General features: G+C 37.4%; 1 protein-coding gene across 8 annotated transcripts in view; it reads left to right on the forward strand.

The window, feature by feature from the left end:
- Lrrtm4 (leucine rich repeat transmembrane neuronal 4) overlaps positions 1-23,474 on the forward strand; it is a 791,305-nt gene that overhangs the window by 33,217 nt on the left and 734,614 nt on the right. The gene's annotated exons all lie outside the window — the stretch shown is intronic.

The following is a 23,474-nucleotide window of genomic DNA, read 5'->3' on the forward strand; positions in this document are numbered from 1 at the left end:
CTGTTTCACAAATCACAACAAAGCTGAATACTAAGAGATTGCTATAAATATTAGGTTACAGTTGTGTATAATTGAAAATTTGAAAGACTAGCTATGGATTTAACACATGTGCCATCTGCTCCCAAAGAGTAATGTTTCCACATCCTAGACAAAAGGCAATTTTGAAGATAAGTATCAGAGTCTACTCCTGAAAAATCAAGATAGCAAGAAACTATTTGATCATTCTTGATGTACTGCTTATTCATAACTCTAATAGAGTAATAATATCTTTGTAACATCAATTTTATTGGATATTGTAAAGATACATGTTTATAATTTTATTAAAGACTTTTCATCTCATACCAAATCCTTCCGTGCTTGACGTAAATTCTTTCCAAGAATAAGATTCATGCAATGGCAAAGATTTTAAGTAAATAAATAAAAATAGAAGTTTCAACTCAGTTCTTTGAACTACTGAAACTTGTCAAACTAAAGTATTAGAAATTGAGCCATGTCTGTCTTTGTCCTAAGCAACAACTTGTCATATTGCTAGCTTATAGGCAAATATCTCACATTACAATTTTTATTAAAATTTCAACATACTCATCTTCCTTTCTTTTATTTCCTTTTAGTTCACTTCAGTTTATTTTTAAGGTAGGATTTTACTTTTCTGGTGAAGGCTGTGGCCCCAATTATAAATAACCCAGGCTGGCTTATGACGCTCAGTGGTCCCAGTGTCTCAGCCTCTTCAGTGATAGGATTACACCTGTCTAGCATCATGCTCAGCACTCCATCCGTTATCAGACTTCTTGTTAGGTAACTAAGAAATTCAGATGAAATGAAAATATGACAATTTGATATATTTAAAATATTTTACAGTAGAAATGTTTGGATATCTAATTTTGCATCATTTCTGCCATTTCTAAGGACCTTTGTTCATTCACTTGAGAGCAACTCCTGTTTTCCTGAGTATAAATGTTCTATTTTCTCAATACTTTTATACTTTTAGCTATACAGGTTTTCATAGCTTTGGCTAATTCACTCTTCCTTAACTTTCTCGTTACTATTCCAAAAGAGTTTTTTTGATTCCTTTGTTTGTTTCTAGGTTTTCATGTTAGATCTATCATTCTTGGCAAAGGGCAAAATGGTGTTGTTGACGTTTGGGCTGGAGATTACAGCCATGCTCCTGGAGCTAGCTGACACTTCACTGTGGGTTTCACATTTGATTGCATGATGACCCATGATATTGAGCACTTCTTTCATACGCTTGTGGACCATTTATATGTCTTCTAAGATTTGATACCATGTTCTTTTGCATAGTTTTGGTGTTTTCACTATAGAAGTTGTTAGTGGAGTTCCTTCCATGTTCTGCACATTAGTCACTTGTCAAGCAGGTTTCATGTCCTCTTCTGTCCCATTGCTCACTTTGTCTAACATGTGTGCTTCGTATGAGCCTGTCTGCCTCATCCTCTGTTGCTTCTCAGGAAACACCAGCTCCCTTGCCTCTGATGACTAATGCATTTCCTCTGTTGTCTTCTGGGAGTTTCATAGATTCAGGTATTATGTTTAAATATTCTCCACATTGAGTTCATTTCTGAAACTTGTGGAAAGTAGTGACCTAATGTCCATCTTCTACGCACGGTGGTCCAGTTTCTCAGCAACATTTATTGAGATGACTTTCCTTTCTCTGCAATGCCTTTTTAACACCATTGTTAATGAGTTAGCTGTGGTTCTCTGCTCTGTTGGTGTCCATGTTTATTCCAGTGTCATGGTCTTCTAATCACTGCAGTCTACTGTACATTTTGGTAACAGATATTATAGTGTTTCTTGCTTCACTCTTTGCTCAAGATGACAAGATGACATTCGCTGCTCAGCTTTTTGCACACAAATTTTTGAGTTGTTTATTTCTACTTCTTTAAAGAAATTCCTTCAGTGTTTTGATAGCAATTACACTAAATCATAGATTAATTTGGATAGAAAAAGTTACTTTCAACTTTCTGTTTTACTTACTGTTGATAAATACAAGTGCAGCCAGCTTCATAGGTTCTTGAAATTGGGCTGATCGTCTTTATTATGTCTGGTACATTTTTTAATGAGGTATTTATGATGACTCTTAAAATTTACCTTTAAAAAGATTTATTTTAGTTTTATTTACGTGTGTATGTCTATATGTGTGTGTGTGTGTGTGTGTGTGTGTGTGTGTGTGTGTGTGTGTGTGTGTTGTAAGAATACAAGTATATGCGAATTGCCTTACATGGGTGCTGGGAACTGAACTTTCATCTTCTGCAAGAGTATCATATGACTATATCCAGTAAGCCATATCTCTAACCCTGATTTGAATCATAAATTTTGATATATATATATCATGACATTTTTCAACATTGGTGATTAGACTTCCTTCAGTTTGGATTGTAATTATTTCATTGTCTTATCTGACTGTATTGTTTATGAGTTTAAGAGAATGCTTTCACTTCTTCCACGTTAAGTATAACCCTTGCTGTATTCTCATTTCTTATATGCAAATTAACTTTATTAGGGCTGGGCAGATGATTTAGTGTATAATAGTGCTTGCTCTACACTCGTGAAGATTCAGATGTCCAGCATTCATGAAAAGACAGGCATGGATTCATCTGCTTGTAGCCATGACAATGTGGATGCACAGAACTTGCTAGCCAACTAGAATAGTAAAAGAGGCAAGCTTCTGGTTCGGTGAGGAAGCCTATGTCAAGTTGGGTGAGCCATGGAAAGGATATCTGACCTTGTTGTGAGCCTCTACACACAAAATTATGACTTGGTTGTATTACTTTAAATCTAATTTCTTCTGTATATTTACTATGTTTGTTGAGTTTTACCAGATACTTTTTCTATGTATATTTTAATCATGTGATATTTGTCTTTGATGTTTTTGCATGATAAAGGATATTATCAATTTGAAACCATCATGCTTACCACTTGGTTGTGGTGAATGATCTTTTTATGGGTATAAAGTTGGGTCATTTACACTGTGTTGAGGACATGGACATTGATATTAATCATGGACATTTTCATCTTGTTATTATTATCTGGAATGCATATCAAAGTAAGGTCAGCTTTGTATAATGAGACCAACATGCCCTTACTTTTCTGCTTTACATTTAAGAAACATTCGTTATAGTTCTTTCAATGTTTGGTGGAAGTCAACAATGAATCCTTCTATTCCGAGCCTGGACATCTATCCATCCATCCATTCATCCAGCCATCTATCTATCTATCTATCTATCTATCTATCTATCTATCTATCTATCTATCTATCATCTATGTACCTATGTATCTATCTATGTATCTATCTATGCATCTATCTATCTATCTATCTATCTATCTATCTATCTATCTATCTATCTATCTATCTGCTCAGAGACTATTACTGATTCAATTTCATTATTTGTTATTGGGATGTTAAAATTGTTTATTTTTTCATGATTCAATATTAGTGAAGTAAATGTTTCTGGGAAATGATCCATGTTTTCTGGTTTATTAAATTTGTTTGTGTACCAATGTGTTGATTAATCCCTGATAACCTTTGTTTTTCTGGGATATCAGTTTAATGTCTTCTTTGTTTTGGTCTCAGATCTTACTTCAGTTTTATTTAAATTCCTTTTCTTAGTCAACTTAAGGATTTTTTTTTTATTTTAACCTCGAGAAGAATCAATTTTCCAAATTATTAATAATTTAAATGGCTTTCTTCATGTATCTTCCATTAATATCCATGATATTTTCCTTCTAGTGATTTGTTTCTTCTTTTTTCCCTTCGTCCTCTGAGATGTGATATAAATTGGTTATCTGAGATCTTTTGACTTTTTTGATATATACATTAATTACTGAAAGGTGATATTTATTTTAATATAATTAAATAGAACCTAAACATTACTTGCTTGTGATTCTTAATCTTACTGTAGGATCTTAGAAAATATAATTATCATAAATTCAGTTTTATAAGTATCTATTGAGTCTTACTTTGTAGTTTATTGCATCGTCACAAAAAGATTCCATAGATGGTCTTTGTGTAGAGTATTATGATGATAATTTCACAGGTTCGGGGTGCAATTTAATTTTGTATCTTTTGAAAGTCTGATTGAACGATCCATCCACTGATAAAAGGAAGACGTGAGACTGGCACTATTTGTATTAATTCTGTCCTGGCTCTCACTGTAGGTTTTGTAAATATGTGTTGTATGTTTTGATGCGTCATACACAGTTGTTGCTGCTTTGTTTTGGATTGTCATAAAACATCTTATCCAATCTTTGAGTCTTCTTCTGTGTGAATACTCAGAGAATTGAGCTTCTTACAAGGCACATAAAATTAGATCTGTTGGAGTTGGCATCCATTCAGGCATTAGGACCGAACTTGAGAATTTAACTTATTAGTATTCAAGCTAATTATCTAGAATGACTGAACTACAGACTACTAAAAGAATTATACGTGCAGTGTATCTGCTTGTGTGTATGTGCAGGTATGCACAGGTACCTATGAGAGCCAGAAGGGGACATCAGATCCCTGGAACTGGAATTACAGATGGTTATCAGCTGCAAGAAGAAGGTCCTCATAATTTAGTTCATGTCCTGTGGAAAAACAATAAACACACTTAACCACTGAACCGTCTCACCAGCCTCTAACTACAGACATTTCTGACTTGGCATCTAGTGCTGTTCTAATTGCTAATGCTTTTACTCGTCCACTCTTATTTTGTGATTAAGGCATTTTAGTCCAGTAATGAGAACACTTGATCTATTTGTTTGTGTCTGTGTTTGTGTGCTTGTGCATGTGCATGTGCCTGTGCCTGTGTGTGCCTGTGTGTACATGGTTGATTTGTGATCAGCATGAGGTTTAAAGTATATGTGAATTACAAAAGGCTACCTTGAAGGAACAGTAGTTGTATGCCATGAGACAATCACACTTGAGCCCCAGTAAGCAGGATACTTGCTTTGTTGACAATGGGAGGGTGTTCTCCTCCAAAGCTTTGCTCCACTCCTGTTAAATCCTCCTTTTGTTCTCTAATTATGCATTCTCCACCTGTCTTAAGCTGCAGATTCCCTTCTCTGTTGGGCTGATGCAGCTATCAATATCCACTGTTACACTATTGATATCAGAGTTTTTCTCACCTCAAGGACTTGGAGGCCTTTTGAATTCATTAAATTCTCTTTCAAATGATTGAATTCATTCTGTTTTTCATCAATTCTTTTTCCTTATCAAGTTTCTTTGAAAGTACTGTTTCAAATGTAATACTTGAGTACTCTCTTGTATTGATGACCACCTGGCTAGTTTCTGGCACCTTATTTTGTAAATTAGGTGAATATACCATGGAAGCTTTTGATATTTGTGAGCTTGGATTGTGTGTCTGGGTTTAAGTATTTGGTATCTATCTTACTCTTTATAATATGAATGTGCATAGACCTGTTTGATTTAAAACCATCTTCTCCATGACCTCTTCTTCCGTAACTACCTCTTCTATCGTCACCCCTAGTCTCTCTCTCTGTCACACACACACACACACACACACACACACACCCCAAACAGGGGAGAGAGAGACAAATTTGTAAAAATAACTAATAGCTTCCTGACTCCATTTAGTTTTGCTAACATATAGATGGGTTTAGGGCTAATCACTTGCAATCAGAGGCTTGTCCCAGAAGAGAACTGATTGTCTTTTTCTTATAAGTCATTAAATGCATGTAGCTCTTCATTTAGGGGTGTTGCCATGTGAGATTTCTTCCCATGAGATGTCACCTGATTACCATTGTACAGGTCTTTGCGTTGATATTGTTAGTATGTTTTTCACCTCTCATCAAAGAAATTTCATTCTGCAGGAGACACAAACCATGCCAGACAGTCACTGCTGGTCCAATTTGGAGAACAAGTGACTGGGGGCAGTGCCTAGTCCCAACTGATACATCTACAAAGCAACTGTATGCAAGGCTCAGGGAAATCTCAGGAGAGGGATGGAAAGATTGTGAAAACCAAATGAACAGAAGCCTACTGTAGGACAGTATGTAGATAAAACAGGAAAGCTGCATCCATGAAATAAATCTTTTAGGAGTTTTAAACAAACCTTTTGTTGTCTGTGCATTTAGAAACACTTGCATTATTTCAGCACCACAGGATGCTCAAATCCATGTTTGACAGATGTCACTATTGATATATTATAAATTTATTAGTTCTAGAGGATTACCTCCAGATAATCCTGCCAAATGTAGATTTTGGTGCTTTTAGTAGAGGTGAACAAGGAGAATGTCTATACAGGGTTGTCCATTTCAACAGGCCTCTTATGTGGGATGCTATAACTACACGGCCATATCTGTCCCAGACTTTTATGCCAAAATGCCATCAAATCTTTTCAGACTCTGAACCTACAGCCTACTGACCAGACTAGCAATAGGATAGATCCAAGAAGTACATTTCTATAAGCTGTCTACCACTAAGTGGATACATGACCATGGCGACTGTAGTTGTCCACAGATGTTATATTCTTGTGACATATTTATATCACACAGGTGATAGATTGGTTCTACATAATTCTTCTCCATACCTGAAATGTTCTGGAAGCTCCATGGATGAGCATGCTTATAAACTGGCTCTGTTGGGATTTGCACAGTATTGGCTGTCTCAGACTGGGTGTTTAATTTTGCCATGTCTAACTCTTATCAAATTGAGGCTTTTTCTTTGCTGTGCTTCCTTAAGTAGTTGGGCAGCATTGGTGAAAGCCATCCCCTGCCTACCCAGACTTATGCAACCCTCTCACCAGACCTGTAGCTCGCTTGAATACTCTGTGTGGAAAGCCTCTGAAATTGGTATATCTGTGGGTAGACTATCTCTAGAGGCTTCTGTCTTTTTGTTCCATTTCCTAAAATTTAAATTTGGTTAATAATACAGTCTCTCTTCATAAGAAATATGTGATTATCCTGAATCCATCTTTACAATCCATGATCATAATTATACCATCTCTTTCTTTAATATCATCATACCATGAGTACATTGTACTTTCTTACTTAAAATTCTGCTTTAATGAATGCCAGAAAGTATTGTTTTCTTTTCCTAAATGGGAGATATATCAGACTGGAATGTAATATTCCCTCATCCTCTCTGTGATTAGAGAGGAGATAGTATGCATGAATTTTTAATTTATTCTTAAAATCCATTCACAACATGCTTTTAAATTTTCATGAAACCCATAGTCACCCATCTTTGCTTTTGACAAAGTTACTTTCTTATACAGAAGTCAGTGGGTATTCCAATCAATGTGAGGCAACAGATAATTCAAACATCCTTTAGGACATAACCATGGAAAACATGTAGTGTAGGGTAGTCATTCTTCATTAATTATACCCATATAAAGTATTATATATATATATATATATATATATATATATATATATATATGTGTGTGTGTGTGTGTGTGTGTGTGTGTGTATATATATATAATACACACACACACACACACACACAATCTCAGCTGTGTAGAGGGCGATGCAGAATTGTAACCTTAGAATTGCAGAGGGAATGATGGGGGGGACCAGGAATTCAAGATAATCCTCAGTCATAGAAAAGTTCAAGACCAACCAGGGCTACGTAAGGTAATGTTTGAAGAAAACAAGATACAAATAAATGAATAAGTAACATATAATGAATTTATTTCGGCCCTGTTTTAAAGGAGTATAAGAGTTGAAATTTTTAGCATTGTTTAGTACATTCAGGTTGACTTCTTTAAGAACAAATCAAAGTCAGTAAAATACTTGCCATGCAAGCATGAGAATTCAAGTTCTAGAACTGACCATAACAGTGGTGGTTCATGCTTCTAACACGTGTGCTGAGGAAGCAGTAGCAGCTGAATTCCTGGAGCTCATAGACTAGCCATCTGGCTAAACTGATGAGTGTTTAGTCCTGTAGAAGCTTTGTCTCAAAACAAAACAAACAAACAAAGAAACAAACAGGTAGAAAGCTGTTAAGGACAGATACCTGGAATCCACTCTGGTTTCCAAAGGCACATAGATCCTTTGTACTCGTATGCAGATGTGCACATCCATACTAATACTCATACCACACACTACAATAACAATGACCATAACAACTACAATAATACACTCTCAACTGCACACACACACGCACACACACACACACACACAGAGAGAGAGAGAGAGAGAGAGAGAGAGAGAGAGAGGTAAGGAGGAGGGAGAGAGAGACAGAGAGGGAGGGAGGGAGGAAGGGAAGGAGGGAGTGATACAGACAGAGAGAGATGTAAAGGTTAGGCTACGCCCTACTTGAAACTTGGCTAAATTAATATTCTAAGTAACATTAGTAGTTTAAAAATGATATATCTCAAATAGGGGAAGGACTGAAGGAGTTGAAGGGGCCTTATCTGGCAACAATGGGAGGGGAGGCCTTTGGTCCCGTGAAGGCTTGATGCCCCAGTATAGAGGTATGCTAGGGTGGTGAGATGGGAGTGGGTAGGTAGGTGGTTGGGGGAGCACCCTCACAGAAGCAAGGTAACGTGGGATTGGGTAGGGAGTTGCAGAGGGGAAACCAGGAAATGGGATAACATTTGAAATATAAACAAATAGAGATGTATTGGAAGGTTGTCAGCTCTTTATGAGGGGGCTTACCCAGAAAGAGTAGATCTCTGCAGGCTGGCCTTAGGTTTTGTATAGCTTGGACCTGGTCCTACTCACTCTTTGGTGCTTGTTGGTGGGCAGATTCATGAAGAAAGAGCTTCATAACCATGTAACCACAACTGAGACACCCCTGCCATTATGTCTTCCTGGCTGTGATGGACTATTGTGGGGTCGTGATGGGCAGCCTATTTTGGTTGATTGAAGCTTGCTCTGGCAATCCAGTAGAAAACTCTACAAAGGGCCAAAAAAGCAAGCCACATTCTCAGAGTCAGGTGCCTGACACCACAGAGCCCTCAGTTCCATAATTCTGTGACTATCAGTTACACAGAGCATGTCCCAAGCTTCTGGCATCTGGCTAGTCTCCACCCCCACAGTTATATATATGACTATAGACAGGTATGCTCCTCCCCACAATTACCTGACAGCCCAGCCCACTATAAAAGGGGCTGCTTGGCCCCTCCTCACTCTCTTTAAGTTTCCACCTTTCTTACTTTCATCTTTAGCCCCCCTTCTCTCTTTCCCTTCCCCCCTCTCTCCATGGCTGGCCTCTCTCTTTCTACATTCTCTCTTTCCCCCTGCTTTCTACAGTAAAGCTCTAAAACCACAGACTTCCTCTGCTCATCAAGGCCCGCGGTGCTTGAACAATGGGATAGGCTTTCCACATAATTATGGTTCTGATGTTTTGCTGTGTCTAATCACCCACTGGAAGGCCTTCCTGCGCTCCAGCCATGGACTGGACCAAAGACTCTCACCCGAAGAAACTACCCAGCACCCCTCTTCCGCTGCCCTCTCCTCCCTTCAATCCTGGGGTTGACTGAACTGCCCCCACAGACCCCATTCTGTTCTCAGCTCTTCCGAGATGTCCGAGGTATCCAGCTTGAGATGCCCAAGACTGAGACCCTGGTACCTAGGACTGCCCCTTTTCCACCATCCGCTAAGCTGGGGTTTAGTGGCTTCACACAGCCAGACACACACCTGGGACCATGTAGAAAGGGTGCAGCATTCCTTCCATGTCCACCCACCCAGAGCACTAGAACTCCATGCATTCTTCATTTGTTTTGTTTTTGGTATTTGGTCATAGTAATGAAAAAAACAACTCACACAGCACCCAAGCTATAAGCCCTGTTAAAAAAGACTTCAAAGCTCTTCTCTGGATTAAAATGGAACAACCAACCAAAAACAATGATGAGCCCCATTATAACTTTTTCCTTTGAAGTTGCATCTCATAGATACATATTGCAATGACACAAGAGTATCTATCATGTTTCTCTCCACTCACTGAGAGCTTTTTATATAGTGTCCTATTATCTTTGTCTATTTGAAAAATCACCATCATTTCAGAAGCAGCACATTTTTTTCCCTCTGATTTCATAAGTGGCAGTGTTGATCTCTTAGGTTTTCCCAAAACTTGCACACTATCTTTTCCCTTTGTTTAACCGTACCTAGGATATGAATTTTACCATCAGGTATGGCTTCTTTTGTAGATGCTTGGGCACTGAACTCTGGTGCTCAGAATTGTATAATAGAACTTCATTATCTGAGCCATTTCTGCAAAAACCTAGTTTTCCCAAATGGAGATTCATTTTTCCATTGTTTTCTATAGTTGAATATGAGTGCATTATATTTATGTTGTATTTGTATTTTACATTAATAGTTTAGTAAATTTTATGAGTCTTAAAATTGTAGAACAAAATTTTAAAAATCATTTGACAAAACAGTAAATAACTCATCAAAACAAAGCTAACAGAGGAATTTACAACAGCTCTTGAAGTCTTTATTGCGTGAGTAATTTTTTATAACTGAGATTTGTTTGCTTGTGTGTGTCTGTCTGTGTGTGTGTCTGTGTGTGTGTGTGTGTAAGTGTCTTTGCATAGATTCTGCACTTAGATATTCTTTGTGCTTTTCATTGACAAACATGCCATTAACTACTGCTTGTGCTGGAATAGACTCAGGTTACAGTAATTAAGTTCACTGATTGCAAGATTGTTTGTTATTGATTACCAAAAAGAGTAAAGGGAATGTGACTTTATCAGTACAACTAAAAAAACAAAACAAAACAAAACTCCTCTCAAAATCATGCTTAGCATTTATTTTTCACCATTAGAGGTATTTTTAATACTACATTTTAATTAAGCTAGAATCCCATTACTCTCTTTCTTCCCATTTGTTCTAGGCACCTTCTCTCCAATGCCTCTATGCTCCCTGACTCTTAAATTGATAACCTCTTCTTCCTGTATTCATATCTTTACTCATGACATATATATTACAAATATCTTCACACACACACACATACATACATACACACACACTCACATGACAAATTTATAATATATGCACAAATATATAAACACAACCTTTTGTATCCATTTTTATTGTTTCTGGGCATATGATTTCAGAGCTGACCACTTTGTATTTTGTAATCAATAAAGAGCCTCATCTCGGGGGAAGGCCAATTCTTTCTTTCCTGACAGGCAGTCATTAGTTGCCTGTAGCTTTGTCTAGGAGTGTTACCCCTGGAAATTCTTCCCTTTCCACATCAACATGGCTACTGATACAGCCCTTGTTTCACTCTTGTTTACTTAGCCCTTTCTAGAAGAGACAAGGTTTCAGCAGACTTTTGGTATTCTCTCTCCTTTCTTTTCCCTCCCTTATTCTGCTATGTTCCCTGAGCCATAGACTCCAGAGGTAAGTTGTAAATGTATCCACTTTGCTAGATCAGCATAATTACTTAATACATCTAACTCTTATCCTTATAAAAATAAGTAAGTGTAGCTACCAATCCCCTTCAAAGAAGTCTACTCTCAGAGTAAACCACAACTGGGCAAGAAACAAAACTATGTTTATCTTCTAAACACTCAAATAAAATAACTTTGAAGTTAAAGAGATGTTTGGTAATGATAAAATCATTTTGGTGTATATGAGGTTTATATCCTATTTCATATTCCAATCACAAATGTAAGCAACTTTAATGCAACTGATGCACTAGCAGTATCTTTAAATTTTACCGTTGAAACATATAACATAGGAGTTTGGAGAGATATCTCATTAGTTATAGTGTTTTCAGCTCTTTCAGAAGACCTGGGTTTGGGTTCCAGTATCCACATCAACTTGCTTATGAAAGCCTGTAAGTCTAACTACAGGGGTTTCGATGCCCTCTTTTGGTCTCTTCAGATAACTGCATATTTTTTGAAGCGTGTGTGTGTGTGTGTGTGTGTGTGTGTGTGTGCGCACACACACACACACACACACACACATTTCTAAAAGCTTGAAAATGTATAATATAAACTTTTTTGAGCAAAAAAGAAAGTTGTCTTAACTTGAAATAATCCCGAATTCATGGGCACTACTTGCTATCTCATATTGGTCCAAATTATGGTTACCTACCAAAATGCATGCAGTTCATTTTGCAAAAAGATGCAATCTCACCATTTTGTATACATTCAGTGATAGAACTGAGAGTATAACAGAACTGAAACAGAACATAGACTAGGTGAAAAATCCATTAGTGTTGGGCTGGGGAAAAATCTGGTTACCCTGAAACTTTCCCATGCTTAGTTTCAGTGCTTGCTTGTACAGTAGAAAGAACCAAGGATTTAGTCTCAAATATTCTTACTACCTACCCATTTGTAAATGAGGCCTTATTTTTCTTTATAAGGCTGTTTCCAAATAATCTTCTATTCAGACTCCAACCATCAATCAACATAGCCTAATTCGTTATATGATGCTGTAGGACTCATACATTCTACGATTGAGTTATCAACAATATAAAAATAGAACACACTTAAGCTACTGTGTTATGGTTTCTGTGTGTGATTGACAAAATAACTCATGGTTAATATATGTAGGCTATTGTGGCTATATATTATTATCATCTCAGCAACAAAAGCATGATTTGCTGCCTAGACTAACCAAGATTAATACTACTGCAGATTGTTAGATAGAAGTTTGTTGTTTCATGTATTGAATTAAATATCATTTGAAAATATTTAATTATTTATGTATGTGTGCTACATGAATGCAGGAGCCTAATATTTAGATAGCTGTTATAATCTTGTAAAAATTTAAATCACTTCAAATTTATTTTCTAATTTTTTAAGTGTTCTTTTCTTTTGTTTTTGTTTTGTTTTGTTTTGTTTTGTTTGTTTGTTTGTTTTCGAGACAGGGTTTCTCTGTGTAGCCCTGGCTGTCCTGGAACTCACTTTGTAGACCAGGGTGGCCTCGAACTCAGAAATCTGCCTGCTTTTGCCTCCCGAGTGCACCACCACACCCAGCTCAAGTGTTCTTTTCTTAATTAAGACTATTTTGGATTTGTGTCTTTTGTTCATTTTCCAGTTTTTAATGAGATATATATTTAATCATGGGTGAATCTCAATGTGTATGTGTGCATGTGCATGTGCGTGCGTGTGTGTGTGTGTGTGTGTGTGTGTGTGTGTGTGTTTGTGTGAGGTTGCTATGGTTGTTGGGATGTTTCTGTGTTTGAAATTGCATTACTTTTATAACGATTTGGATTTTTCTTTCTCTCTCTTTTCTGTTATTTCCTGGACTCTCCAAAATCTCACATAGGGTATCTGATTTATAAATCAATGCCTTGTAGGGAATAAAATGGGAAATAAATGTGCCTCTCATTCTCTCACAGTTGGAATAAATATCAGTCAAATCATATTGGGAAAATGCAGCAACAATTTTAAATTAGTGAGAATCATCTATGAATGCACACCCTGAGCTTCCTCCATCCTTTACTGTCTATGTTAGAAAAAAGCCACACACTCAGGAAAAGTGCATCCATCCATGGCCTGGAAACCTGTAAGATTTGATTTGAAATTGTAGAACATTCTTCCCTATTATCTTCTTGGAAAGTTTTATGTCAAAAAACTTACAAAAGAATTTAAAGAATTGTGTTTATAATGGGAGATGTGATGCCCTGGAAGTCCCTGTTAGGTTACAAAATAACCAATGAGTAAAAACAAACAAACAAGTCACCACACCACCCAACAGCTTCCACCCTGGTTTTATATCTTTCCACTGGAAGTAAGTTACAATAAAACTAATAAAAATTGTTTATTGAATTTATTTTTTAATTTAAAGTAGAGTTGCATCATTTATCTCCTTTCCTTTCCATCTTCCAACCTCCTCCCTCTCCAGTTCATGGCCTCTTTTTCTTTATAGTTACATATATGTGCACAAATATGTAAGTATAATCCACTGACTTGGCTTAATGTTGCTTGTATGTAAATGCTTTTAATGCTAACCAGTTAAGGGACTTATCCCTGGGGAAGACTTCTTCTCTCCCTCTCTTTGCTGTTGACCACTTATCCTTTGGTCAATCATACTTTCATTAGAAAGGAAACTTTCTGGATCTCTCTCTCTCTCTCCTGCATGTGTGTATATGTGTGTGTATTTTCTGTGTATGTGAAGGCATGCATTGCTATAGCAATCATATTGAGGTCAGTGGAGACCATCAGCTGTTGGTCCTCACCTCTCGCCTCTTTGTCTTCTTTTCTTTTACTATTGTGTATGTCCAGTTTGCTGGTCAACAACCTGCACCTCCCACCTCTCTATGAACACTGAGATTCCAGCAGAATGTAGTGTTGTATTTGGTTCTGTGCGCTCTCTGAGGACTCTAACCTAGTTTCCCCCACTTGTGAAGCAGATGTTTTACATAGCCTTATTTCTAAATTATCTTCATCTTGCAAGGGTTTTACATTTAAGCTTTTAGACAAAGGCAGAATACAACTATCCTGCCCTTCTAGTTGACTCTGTCACACACAGAAGAAAAGGGTAAGGGATAGATTGTGCCTTGCTGAAGCCAAACCATCCATTTCTTCACCTTGATATTAGACATGAATATCAAAGCATGTTCTCAAGTCAAACTGTAGCATTTAAAGTTCAATGACCACCATACTCCTGAGAAAGTGAATTTGTTTTTGTAGAATTAGAGTTCTTCTCTGAGAGATAAGGATAATAATTGATTATGACTCACAAGAATTCAATAAGTCTGAATCCTTGTAGTTGTTTAGCACAGCACTTTATGTAGCAAACATGTTAAATATGGTTGGCTTATATTCCCGAGCAGCGCCATCAACGATGAGCAGTTATGGTGATGACACTGTTTCATGGGTCTTCTCTCTTCTTTGGTACTTCAGTGAGGGATTGTCTACATCAGTAGATCTCAACCTGGTGGTCTTAAGCTCTTTTGGCAAACCTTTATCGCCAAAAATTCATGTTATGAACCATAACCATAAAAATTACAATTGCAAAGTAACAGAAATAATTTTAGGATTGTGTGTCATCACAACATGAGAATCAGTATTAAAGTGTTGCATCAGGAGGGCTGAGAGCCACTAGGCAATATCAAGTGAACTTGTGAGCATGCCTATTGGAGATAGCTTTTATTAACCACCCTATCCTGGATAGCCACACTCCATTGTCACCTAGTACTGGACTGTGGATGCATAGAAAAAGTTGACTGAGCACTAAAGTGTGCATACATTAGTTTATATCTCTCTTTGACTGTGGATATTCTATGACCATCTCTCACAAGATTCTAATGTTATGCCTTTCTGTTAATGGCAGAGTGTCATGTAGAATTTTGAGAGGAAACAAATTCATTCTCTTTTAAGTTGTAAGTCTGCTTTATTATAGCAATAGAAAATAAACTGTAACATCATGATTGGTAAAGATGATAATAAAAAAGCCATGCTTTTAATAGGAGTAGAACATATAAGATAGACTCATATCTCTCCATTATACCAATCCCTAGTCCTGGCAATACTGATGGAATGTTTTCCACTCTGTGAAGTTTCCTTTGGATAACTGGGACATTGTGCTATCTTTACCATATGCCAATTTAGCTAAGGATCAAGATAATGTAAGAGATTAGTAGAAAATGAGGTCAGTTGTCAGTATAAACTGAAGTGGAGACTTGCATTTCTTTTTCACAAACAACAGTCCATGGCAATTTCTAGATTATTGGAAAGCCATATATTTGGAGGACTTGTGGGAACATCAAATACAGTTGTTCAGGGGAGGTCTGAGGAGCCAAGGACATGAGAGAACAAAAAAACAACATGAAGGATTGGCAAGGCTCTTCTCTAACCCTGGACACCACAGGGGCCCCTGTGGACTCACAGGACGGCTGCTCACTCTGTGCTTGATGCAGGTCACACACCTTTGGCCGTGAAGGTCTCCTGATTGTTATTCATCTTCGTTTAGGAGTTCGGACAGATTAGCATCCTGCTAAGGTTCACTGTCCAGTAAACCCCAAGGATCGAGTTCTAAAACTTCTAATGCTTTTGCAAAGTGGACTGTCTATTTCATCTTTTTTTTTTTTTTTTTTTTTTTTTTTTTGGTCAGTTGTACTTTGTTAACAGAAAAAATTATTCATTTCTGGAGTGTCAGACTTCCTATATGTTTTACAGTAAGTGCTACAAAGAATGTTAAGAGACTCTCACAATTTCTCTTCTGAAAAAATAAAATCAGAGTGAAAGGGTCAAGGAAACTAAGTGACTTAACAGCAGAAATTCCTCATAGGAAAATACATAATGAAATACATAACAGTTCTTCACTACAGAGGACAGTTCAAGATTATTGTAGTTGGTCTTTTTACCTTTATATGATAAAAATCATAAATCCTATATGACGATTAAGATAGACATTGTGTTCACATCAAACACAGCTCTATAGAAGTAATTTTCTCTGAGGTAACAAGAAAAAATGTTTCATTTTATTTAATTGAAAAATGTTGAAAATGTAGATAGATTTGCAGGAGAGAGTGTCCTTTGCATATGCCAGTGTATGTACACAGAGAAATTCCTCAAAAAATCATGCACAGGGCAAAGGGTGAAGGTTGACTAGAAGTTACTAGTTGATGACCTCAAAGTTTACTAAGGAATACAATAAAAGAGGAAGATGTTTAAAATACTTCTTGCTATTGTGTGACAGTGATGATTAGATATATGAAGTTTCATGGGGAGTTTATACAAATGCTAATCCTTTGATGAAAATACTAAGTGGTAGTCCTGGATTTCCGTTATGATACTCTGTCCCAAGACATTCCTTCCCAAAGATGTTTTTATCAGAGGGTGTTAGCATAACAGCTGAAAGAAAACTAGAGGTGCAGAGAGATGGTTCAGAGCTTAATAGCACTTACTGCTTTTGTGAAGCATCCTGTTCAGTTCCTGGAATTCACACTGGGTAGTTTATGACCATAGATAATTCCATCTTCAAGAAATCCTAGTCCCTCTTCTGACATCCTCAGGTACCAGTACTCATAGGCACACACTCACACATAGACATACCCACATACACACAATCATAAATTAAATAAAACATATATATGTGTGTGTGTGTGTGTGTGTGTGTGTGTGTGTGTGTGTGTGTATGTGTGTGTGTGTGTGAGAAATTACTGGTAAATATGCATTTCAAAATAAAGATGTGTTTAAAAAACAAATGTAAGGACCACAATTTGACCATTGGAACTCATGGAAGAGTTTGAAATAAAGACTCATTTGTACATGGTAGAGCCAATGCTCAAACCAAGCTCATTTGGGGGTTCCCTGTATTCGTGATGTGTGATTTGCACACAGAAACTCATCAGTGGCTCCAGGAATGTGCTTTTCTGCCAATACCGATAGAATGTTGCCACTCTGAGAAGTTTACTTTGGATAATTGGGTGGATGTGGTATCATTACCATGTGCCAATTTAGGCTAAGGGTTCAGATGAGGTACGATCTTAGTGTTTTCCTGTATCATCCAGAGCATTTGGAAGCACTTTGTTTTGTGCTTTATTTTCGATCAGTTTTTGAAATGTATTTCCATGAATCCTCAGTTGGATCTTTTGTAGAAGCTCCCTGGTTTCACAACAGGTGAAGGGTCCCCTTTTTCTCTTTGTATCTCCTGCTGTTGACCTGATTCCCCATTCCCTGCATTAGAAGAACTCTGGAATGCCTGGTCACTCACCCTGCAAACCTTAGCATTCATTATCCACTTACTTATGTGCATGCATCCAACAAAACATGCATCACACATGGGGAGAGAAAGACTTTTCTTAAATACTCATTTGACTATGTATTCTAACATTTACTTTTACCTTTTTAAGGAATAGTACTTTTCGTACTGGCAACACAGTTCATTAATAAATTGCTCATCTTGCAAAAAGGGGGCTTGAGAAGTATCTCCAGACCACATGTAAGAAGGAAAAGATGGTGATAGGCACTTGAAGTTTATATTGAAAAAAGAAATGCCTGGGACTTAATTGACCAGCTGTTTTTGCCCAGTTTGTGAACTCCAGGCCACTAAGAGAACTAATTTCCACAAAACAAAGATAGAAGGGATCCAAAAAATGTCACCCATGGTTATCCTAAGCCTGCCGCAGATGTAGATCAGCATATAGGCAGACAAAAACATGGATTATATTGTCATAAATTTGCATATACAATATATAAGTATATAATTTTATAATTATACACTATGTAGTTTAAATAATTTTAGAGGAGAAATTACTATCTACCTGCTGGGGAGTAGAGTAAATTAACCATGAATTCACCAGTTAAAGAGAACCATTATTTCACTAGTCCATGAAAAAAAAAAAAAAAAACCTTACAAATAAACTTTTCCATTTGTACAAAATTCCCCTGGGCATCTTTTCCCCATTTCAATGAAGGCTTCATTACTTTTATTAAAACTTTCATGATGTTTATAACAAAATGATGTTGCTATTGCTCTGTAAGAAACTAAAATATACTAAAAAAAATAAAAGATATATTTCTTTACATAGTAAAATCTTCAAAAAATCTTATGGTGATAATATGACTGAAAGGTCAGGTTTTATTAAATAGAAAAAGTAAGTGTAGACAGATTAACTTCTGATTATATGCAAACACATATATAAGTAAACATATGGACACACATATATGCAAATAGAACTGAATATATTTGGAAGAAATAAGTGTAAATTAGGAATAATGGAATAAATTTAAAAATTCCCATATTTCTTTGTTTTTGGGGCTTCCTAGGGGGAAAAGTCTGAGGCTCTGTATATAGATGAACCTGTACTTCAATTCACACAGATCTGCCTGACTTTGTTTGGGTTTCTTTTCTTGTTTCTTTCTTTGTCCTTTTCTTTCTTTTCTTTCTTTTTCATTTACTCACTTTACATTCCTCTCACTGCCCCTCCTCCCCATCAACTTCTGACCCAGTTCTTCCTCCCTCCCCCATCTCCTTCTCCTCTAGAAGAGGGGAAGACTCCCTAGGTATACACACCCCCACCCTGGTACATCAAGTCTCTGTGGGGCTGGGCACATCCTCTAGTACTAAGGCCAGACAATGCAGCCCAGATAGAAGAATATTTTCTACAGACAGACAACAGATTTTGGGATAGGACCCACTCCATTTTTTTAGGACCCAGATGAAGACCAAGCTACATATCTGCTACATATGTCGGGGAGGGGATCTAGGACAAGTCCATGCTCTGGTTGGTGGTTCAGTCTCTGAGAACCCCAAGAGTCTAGGTTACTTGACTCTGTTGGTCTTTCTAAAGGGTTCCTATCTCCTTTGGGGTGCAATTCTTCCCCCAATTCTCCCTTAAGAGTCCCCACACTCCATCCTCTGTTCAGCTGTAAGTCTATGAACAAGGAATTCTAAATAGGGGAATCTTGATTGGCTGAGAAGCACTCAAAGAAGCATTCAAAGTCCTTAGTCACCAGGGAAGTGCAAATCAATTCAACCCTGAGATTCTTATACCCATCATAAGATACCATGCCTAAGATAAAAACAAACAAACAAAAACTCAAGTGACAGCACATGGTGGCAGGAATGTGGAACCAGGGATACACTTCTTCATTGTGGGTGGGAACACAAACCTGTACAACCATTTTGGAAGTCAATTTGGCATTTGCTCAGAAAACTGGGACTAGTTGTACCTCAGGACCCAGCTATACCACTCCTGGGTATATACCCAAAATATGCTCCACCATACCACAGGCATACTTCCTCGCCTCTGTTTATAGCAGCTTTATTCATAATAGCCAGAAACTGAAAACAACCTAGATGTCCCTCAACTAAAGAATGAAGAAAATATGGTATATGAACACAATGGAATACTATTCAGCTATTAAAAACAAAGACATCATGTGTGTTGCAGGCAAATGGATAGAATTTGAGATTATCATTCTGAGTGGGGTATCCCAGACCCAAAAAGAACATGCATGGTATATACTCAATTATAAGTGGATATTAGCCATAAAATACAGTATACCTATGCTATACTCCACAGATCCAATGAAACTAAATAAGAAGGAAGGCCCAAGCAAGCATGCTTGAATTTCACATGGACTTACTAATTCATGAGTGCAATAAGGAAGAATGGCTGACCTCACAAATTTGAGTGAGGCAAAGGCGTCCATTGCTTCAGCTCTACTAAACAATGTATTGGAACTGTAATCCTCAACACCTTATATTGAAAGATATAGAATAAAGAAGCTTAAAAGTGTTTATAGTGCTTGTTCAACATTCAACTAGGATTCTGTCAAGAGAAATTTGAAGTTTGACCATTCTATTATTTTTTACTTAATTTTAACAATTTTCTTCTAAATTAGATTATTATATCGATCCTGGGGCAACCTTAGTCTTGACACTGCTCTAGTTGCTCTATTGAGTTTTCTTTGCAATGGGTGTCTGTGGCTACTTTACTTACAATAAATCATTTAAGAACAGACAGTTAAACTCATTCAGAAATCTGGATGTGTATACATGTCCACAAAAATAAAAAATGGGGCTAACAGGTTTTTATATAAAAAAGAAATTAAATATCTGAAGCTTCAAATATCTCAAAAAATCAACTTAAATACTTCTCCATTGCGCCTGTCTTTTGGTTTATAATTTGTGCCCCCAACCCTGTGTGTGTGTGTGTGCTTCTCTCTCCATCTGTGTTAAATTTAAGTAATTTTGTTCAATTAAAACAAACAACAAAATATACACAGTATGGCTGATTCTTCTTCGTGAAACTTGATCTAGAAACAAAAACAACAACAACAAAAACCCACTCACTGTTTCAAAGAATAACATGACAAAAACCACATAATTGAGTAAATGGGTTTACTGTCAGTATTGTTGTGTTATGTGTGAAATTTATGTCCCTCTTTCCTGGGGTTGAAAAGGCTCAGATATCCATTCAGCAAAGAAAAGAACTCTCCATAGATGGAAACTGTCCTCTCCTTTATTACTGTCACATACCCAGGTGCCAATAAAGCTGTCAGGCAGATGTTTTGGCTTAAATACCCTTGGCAGTAACTTTATTGAAAATCAACACAAATCATGAGACCCTATCAGCTCTTGGTCCCCAAAGAAACAATTAAGTCAATGTGACAGCTCAGCTGGCCTTGTGAAGGGGGAACCAGATCTCAAGGTTGAGGTCCAAGACGCAGTGGTCCAGCTGCCATCAGGTCAATGTCTATTTCTTATTTGATTTCTCTCATACACTAGTCCTACTTATTTTCTACAAAGAGGAAAGAAACAACACCAAAGGCTAATAGAGCTGTCAGGTGAGCGTGGCACATAAAATCAATCCCATTAGCCTAAGAAAATACAATGCTAATGTCCAAGAGATGCTCATCTCTGTGTGTGTCTTGGATTCTACATAGCTTTATAACAATAAGCCAATGCTGTCACAGCATGCCTTCTTATGAATCCTTAATAAACAATGATTTCAAACATTAAAGGAATGACCAACAGTACAGAATGATTCCTTGTCATTTTGATATGGCCTAATATTTAGTACTCTCAAATTGCTTTTAGAATCCTAGTGTTTCCTGCTTTCTTTGATAATATGGAAAAGTGTGTATGAGGGGTGTGCTAAAAACATTGTCCCCTAAGGCAGTAGTGGTGGCATATGCCATAATCCCAGCACTTTGGGAGGCAGATGCTGGATGAGTTCTGAGTAGAGGCAAGCCTGGTCTGTAAAGTAACTTCCAGTACAACCCGGGCCACACAGAAACTCATCTCAATAAACCAAATTTAAACAAATGAAAACTCAAAGAACAAAAACAATAACAACAAAAACCCAATGTCCCCAAATATGCAGACAAATGAATTCTGGGACAGTATTAAATTCCATTTTCTATGATTCTATATCCTCCATCCACCATATATATATATATATATGCAGGCAGTTTTTGGATAGCCTAATCACAATATGAATATATTTAGAGTTTTACTTAAATAACAATGACAAAAGTAATAATCCTAATAAGGCCAGCAAACATTTCACAGTTGCCACAGAAACCTAATGACAAGGGTTCAAAGGCTGAAGGAGAGAATTGACGTCATAAAATTGTCTTTTGACTTCTACATACGAATTGTGATGTGCATACCCAGGCATGTACATCACACGTGCACAGAAATAAAAATGAAATTTAAATTATCTATTTTATTGTTCTCTAGTTATGTGTTTGAGTATGTGTGAGGTGGTACATGTGCACCCAAATGCAAGTGCCCATGGAATCCAGAGGTATAGCACCCTCTGGAATTGTAGTCAAAGGCATCTCTGAACCAACTGAATTAGGGGCTGTAAACCAAAACTACTCAGGTCCTTTGTAAGCATAGTGCCAGATCATAGCCTGAACAAGCAATCTGGTTCCTAAAGTAGAAATCTTTCTTTTTTTTTTTTAATTGATTTTTTTCACTTTACACTCTAATCTCATCCCCTTCCTCCCAGACATACCCTTACAAACCCCTCTCCCATTACCCCCTCCCCATTTCCTCAGAGAAGGGGAAGCCTCCCTTGGGTAACCCTCCACCCTGGGACATCTAATCCCAGCAGGACTAAGCACATCCTTTCCCACTGAGGTTCTACCAGGCAGTCTAATTACTGGAAAGGGATCCAATGGCAGGCAGCCATCATTATCTTTGCACATCTTATAGGCAGGACAAAGTTTGGGTTGAACATTTTGTGAGTGGGTTGATGTCTTCTCCCTCCACTGGAGGTCCAGCTTGGCTATAGGAGGCAGCCACTTCAGTCTCCATATGCCCTGTGCCTTTAAGAATCTCAGCTAAGGTAACCCCCTTAGACTCCCTCGCACCCTGAAGCCTCCCCTGTTCCAGGTCTCTGGCTAGCCACAAAGCTCCCCTCCCCGTGATTTCTAGTCTCACTCCCAGCCCTCTCCTACCTCCCCTCTCTCCACACCTGATCCCAATCCCCAATACCCTCCTCACCCCATCTTGTACCTTCTTCCCTCTCTCAATTCACCTCAAATGACTATTTTCTGTCACCTCTGCTTGAGATTCAAGCATCCTTTCTCCAGCTCTTCTTATTACTTAGTTTCTTTGGGTCTATGAATTATAGAATGGTTATCCTGTACTTTATGGTTAATACCCACTTATAAGTGAGAACATACCATATGTGTCTTTCTTAGTGTGGATTACTTCATTTAGTTGATTTAAAATAGAAATTGTAAAATTATATTTTATGACAATAATAATAAACCTGTATGTTCCAAGTTGGCCCATAACTAATAGCACAGGGTTATGTATGACCAATGAGGATGAATTTAGGTTAGCATTACATATACCTGAATTTGACTTGTTTCTTCCTTCCTTTCTTCCTTCCTTCCTTCCTTCCTTCCTTCCTTCCTTCCTTCCTTCCGTCTTCATTTATTCATCCCTTTCTGTATCTCAGCATTCCACTAGCTTCAGGATGAATAAGTACCATGAAGATAGTCAGCAACCCCAAGCTGTTTCTCACCATATCAATTGGTGTCCTGGGACCTCAGCATCTGCTTATGTCCAATAGAGTTGAATCAATAGGCAAAATGAAAGTCATGATAGTATATTTACATTGCTGAGTAGCTGCAACGCTC

The sequence above is a fragment of the Mus musculus genome, chromosome 6, assembly GCF_000001635.26.
Source record: "Mus musculus strain C57BL/6J chromosome 6, GRCm38.p6 C57BL/6J".
NCBI lineage: Eukaryota > Metazoa > Chordata > Mammalia > Rodentia > Muridae > Mus > Mus musculus.